Source organism: Cupressus sempervirens, chromosome 2 (assembly GCF_028749045.1).
Source record: "Cupressus sempervirens isolate cs-2001-9-10 chromosome 2, ASM2874904v1, whole genome shotgun sequence".
Taxonomy (NCBI): Eukaryota; Viridiplantae; Streptophyta; class Pinopsida; order Cupressales; family Cupressaceae; genus Cupressus; species Cupressus sempervirens.
The window spans coordinates 568212869-568217904 of NC_143119.1; the positions used below are offsets into that span (position 1 = coordinate 568212869).

Consider the following 5036-nt stretch of genomic DNA (forward strand, 5'->3'; position numbering starts at 1 on the left):
GCAGAATCTCGTGAATCATCAAGTCTTTGAACGCACGTTGCGCCTAAGGCCTCGGCCAAGGGCATGTCTGCTTGGGCGTCGCACTACAAAAATTTTCCCTCCCCAGCAAGGAGTGGAGATGGTCGTCCACATCCACAAGTGGCATGCGGTTAGCTGAAATGAGCACGAGGTCCGTTGATCCGTTGCGACAAGTGGTGGCTCGCAAAGGCTGGCATTGGTTTGCGCTGATTGAAAGATTCCTCGCGAGGAACTTTATTCTGGGCTCAGTGGCCTGCCGCAGTGCGGGCATTGCTACATCTCTACTGCATCCCCAAGTCAGGCATGAGTACCTGCTAAGTTTAAGCATATCAATAAGTGGAGGAAAAGAAACTTACCAGGATTCCCCTAGTAACGACGAGTGAACTGGGAAGAGCCCAGCATGAAAATCGTCAACCGGGCCTGTCAAATTGTAGTCTGTAGAAGCATCCTTAGCGATGGACCAGGCCCAAGTCCCCTAGAAGGGGGCACCAAAGAGGGTGAGAGCCCCGTCAGGCCCGGACCCTGTCGCACCACGAGGCACTGTCAGCGAGTCAGGTTGTTTGGGAATGCAGCCCTAATCGAGTGGTAAATTCTGTCCAAGGCTAAATAAGGGCGAGAGACCGATAGCAAACAAGTACTGCGAGGGAAAGATGAAAAGGACTTTGAAAAGAGAGTTAAAGAGTGATTGAAATTGTCAAGAGGGAAGTGGATGGAGGCTGGCGATGTGCCCCAGTCGAATGCGGAATAGTGTGAGCCGATCCGCCACTCAGTTCGGGGGACGTGCTAGCGCAAGCTGTCGTGGTGCCACAAGCGCGACCTTCTGGTCACATAAATACTTCTATCACGGTGGTCAAGGAGCAAAGTGCATGCCTTTATAGCAGGCTCTTGGGCACCTATGTGCTCGTGGCACTGGCCAGCGGGCTTTCCAGCCAAGTCATCTTGAAACACGGACCAAGGAGTCTAACATGTGTGCGAGTTGGCAGGTTGGGAAAACCCGCGAGGCGCAAGGAAGCTAACTGGCGAGATCCCCTCTCGAGGGGTGCACCGCTGACCGACCCTGATCTTCTGTGAAGTGTTTGAGTGCAACCTATACTTGGCCGTTGGGGCAAGTGCCAGGCTCTGTTGAGTAGGAGGACACGGGGGTTGTTGCGAAACCTTGGGCGTGAGCCTGGGTGGACCGACCCCCAGTGCAGATCTTGGTGGTAGTAGAAAATATTCAAATGTGAACTTTGAAGACTGAAGTGGGGAAAGGTTCCATGTGAACAGCACTTGGACATGGGTTAGTCGATCCTAAGAAATGGGGAAACCCTATTTCAAGGGCGCACTTTGTGCAATCATCGAAAGGGAATCGGGTTAATATTCTCGAACCAGGATGTGGCGACGGACGGCAAATTAGGAAATCTAGAGACGTTGATGAGGGCCCCGAGAAGAGTTATCTTTTCTTTTTAATAGCCTGCCAACCCTGAAATTGGCTCAACCGGAGATAGGGTCCAGCGGTTGGAAGAGCATTGCATGTCCCATAGTGTCCGGTGGGCCTTTGGCGGACCTTGAAAATCTAGAGGACCGAGTACCGTTCACGCCTGGTCATACTCATAACTGCATTAGGTCTCCAAGGTGAACAACCTCTGGTCAATAGAACAATGTCGATAAGGGAAGTCGGCAAAATGGATCCGTAACTTTGGGAAAAGGATTAGCTCTGAGGGCTGGGCCTAGGGGTCCAAGTCCAAATTTTGAGTGTGTGGGGTTTGTAAATTTTCATGAGGGCAGAAAAATCTTCTGACTGCAAATTCAAGGCGGGTCCTTGGGTTTTATAATTTTCACGAGGGCAGACGACACATGTACGTGATCCAAAATCGGTCAAATTATTTTTTTGGTTAATGCCCAAAGTTTTGAACTCAAATCAAGTTGGCTACCCCAACTTGAATCGCCTCCGAATTTTTCACACAACCCATGTCACTGTGCTTGACTTGATTCTAAGTGCCCCGAGTCATGTACGTGGTCCAAAAGAGGTCAACTTTTTTTTTTTGGGGTTAATGCCCAAAGTTTTCAACTCGAACCGTGTCAGCAACCCCGACACGAATCGCCCCAACTACTTGAACCTCGACTTGAATTGCGTCGAGCCTTAACTACCTCCAATTTTTTCACATGACTCATGTCATCGTGCTTGACATGATTCTAAGTGCGCTGAGTCATGTGCGTGATCCAAAGGCGGTCAACTCTTTTTTTGGGTTAACGCCCAAATTTTTCAACCTAAATTGTGTCGGCAACCCCAACTCATATCGCCTCGAGCCTTAACTGCCTTCAGTTTTTTTGCAGGACTCAAGTCACCGTGCTCGACTTGGTGCCTCGAGTCATGTATGTGATCCAAAAGTGGTTAACTTCTTCCTTCTTTGGTTAACACCCAAAGATTTCAACCCGAATCGTGTCAGCAACCCTGACTCAAATCGCCTCGAGCCTTAATCGCCTGCAATTTTTTTGAACCACTCATGTCACCGTACTTGACTTGATTCTATGCACCCCAAGTCATGTATGTGATCCAAACGCGATTAACTCTTTTTTTGGCTAATGGCCAAAGTTTTCGAATCAACTCAGCTACCCCAACTCGACTTGCCTTGAGCCTTAACTGCCTCCATTTTTTTTTTCGCTCGACTCATGTAACCACACTCGCCTTGATTCTGAGAGGCCCGAGTGACTTACGTGATCCAAAACTAGGTAACTTTTTCTTTTTTCTTCTTTTTGTCAAGTCCCAAAGTTTTGAACTCGAATAGAGTCGGATGCCCTAACTCGAGTTGTCTCCAAATTTTTTGCACAACTCATGTCACCGTGCTCGACTTGATTTTAAGTGCCCCGAGCTGTGTACGTGATCCAAAAGATGTTAACTTTTTCTTTTTGGTTAATGCCCAAAGTTTTCAACCCGACCCGCCTTGGCAACCTCGACTCAAAGTGCCTCAAGCCTTAATGGCCTCCAATGTTTTTGCATGACTCATGCCACCGTCGACTTTTTGCTCGAATCATGTCACCCAGGGCACCTTGATGCTACGTGACCCGAGACCTGTGCGCGATCCAAAACTGGGTAATGTTTTTTTTGAACTCCCAAAATTTCATTCTTTTTTGCCTTATGGGGCCTATCATGATCTCTTTTTATAAAGAAAATTCTCAAATCGGATCGTTTCGGCTACCCTACCTCGAATCTAGCTAGCTAAGCGTAATGCCTCGAGTCAGCTCGGCAATACGTGAACTGAAACTTGTGCATGATCCAAAAGCGGGTAACTTGTTTTCTTTTTTTTTCATAATGCCCAAAATTTAGCGCTTTTGGCTGTATAGGGACTCCCATGATTTTTTTTTTTCCCCTAGTCGACCCACTCTAGCGACCCAGTCGGGTCGCTCGAGGCTGGGGCGATGGAGTCGGGTGACCCAAGTTGGGTCGACCCAGGCATGCGATCCTGGCCGGGGATAGCAAGTCGATTCTATAAGTTTGCTTGCCAATTTTGCTAGCCAGGTCAGCTCACCAAGTCATCTGACCATGTGGTCTTTGCCAAATCAAGAATTGACTCTTTAGGTCTGCTCACAGCTCATCAAGCCGGCTCACCAAGATGACTTACCGTCTCACCTCACCAGGTTGCCCCACCAGGTCGCCTCTTCTTTAAGACCGCTCACCATGTTGGCTCCCCAAGTCAGCTCACTGAGTTGACTATTCAGGTTGCCTCACCAATTCGACCCCTTAAGTTCACTCACCAAGTCAGCTCCCTAAGTCAGCTCACCAAGTCGAATTACCTAGTCATTTTACCACCTTGCCCCAGCAAGTGTGCTTGCCAAGTTGCCCCACTGAGTTGATTCTCTAAGCCCACTCACCATGTCATCTCACCAAGTCGATTGTTAAAGTACGTTTCCAATTCAACTCTTTAAGTTCGCTCACCAGGTCAGCCCGCCCAAGTCGCCGCTTTAAGTTTGCTCGCCAGGTCAGCCTGCCCAAGTCGCATCAACGAGCTAACTCGCTGAGTCACCTCATGAAGTTGACTCTTTAAGTGCGCTCACCAAGTCAGCTCACCAAGTCGACTCACCATCTCACCTCGATAAGTTGGCTTGCCGAGTTACCCCACCAAGTCATCGCCTCTTTAAGCCCTCTCACCGTGTCAGCTCGTTAGGTTGGGTCACCAAGTTGACTAATCAAGTAGGCACACCAAGTTGCCTCAAGGATAGCTCCTCACCATGAGTCGCCTCACCATGTTGACTCAATGAGTCGCCTCACCATGTTGACTCTTTGAGCCTGCTCGCCAGGTCGCCTCACCAAGTCAACTCGAGTACATTGCCAAGTCGACTCTTTAAGTTCGCTCGCAGGTCGACTTACCAAGTCAGCTCACCATGTCATCTCAATGAACCAACTTGCCGAGTCGCCTCACCACATTGGCTCTCTAATTCCACTCGCCAAATCGCCCCACCAACTCGCCCCGTTAGGCCCACTCACCACCTCGCCTTGTTAGGCCCACTCTCACCAACTTGACTCTTTAAGTTTGATCATCAATTCGATCCACCAAGTACTCTCACCAAGTCAACTCTTTGAGTCTGTTCATCAAGTCGCCCCACCAAGTACTCTAACCAAGTTGATTCTTCAAGTGCGTTCATCAAGTTGCCCCACCAAGTACTCTCACCAAGTTGACTCTTTAAGTCCATTCATCAAGTCACCCCACCAAGTACTCTCACCAAGTCAACTCTTTAGGTCCATTCATAGAGTCACCCCACCAAGTCGACCCTTCAAGTGTGTTCATCAAATCACCCAACCAAGTTGACTCTTTAAGTTTATTCATCAAGTCACCCCGCCAGGTCAGCCCACAAATTACTCTCACCAAGTCGACTCTTTAAGTTCGTTCATCAAGTCACCCCGCTAGGTCGGCCCAACAAGTGGACTCTTTAAGTTCGTTCATGAAGTCACTCTACCAAGTCGGCCCACAAGGTTGACTCTTTAAGTTTTTTCATCAAGTCACTCCGCCAGGTCACCCCACCAAGTACTCTCACCAAGT

The 5036-nt window shown here is 48.9% G+C and overlaps 1 non-coding gene and 1 pseudogene across 1 annotated transcript in view; both read left to right on the forward strand.

The window, feature by feature from the left end:
* Positions 1 to 81, forward strand: part of LOC149574619 (5.8S ribosomal RNA) — a 154-nt gene extending 73 nt beyond the window's left edge. Inside the window, exon 1 of the ribosomal RNA XR_016361085.1 lies at positions 1 to 81. This exon is cut by the window's left edge and continues 73 nt beyond it. This is a non-coding gene — a ribosomal RNA (5.8S ribosomal RNA).
* A 247-nt stretch (positions 82 to 328) lies between these two features.
* Positions 329 to 1649, forward strand: LOC149574620 (25S ribosomal RNA; annotated as a pseudogene).
* Positions 1650 to 5036: the final 3387 nt, after the last annotated feature.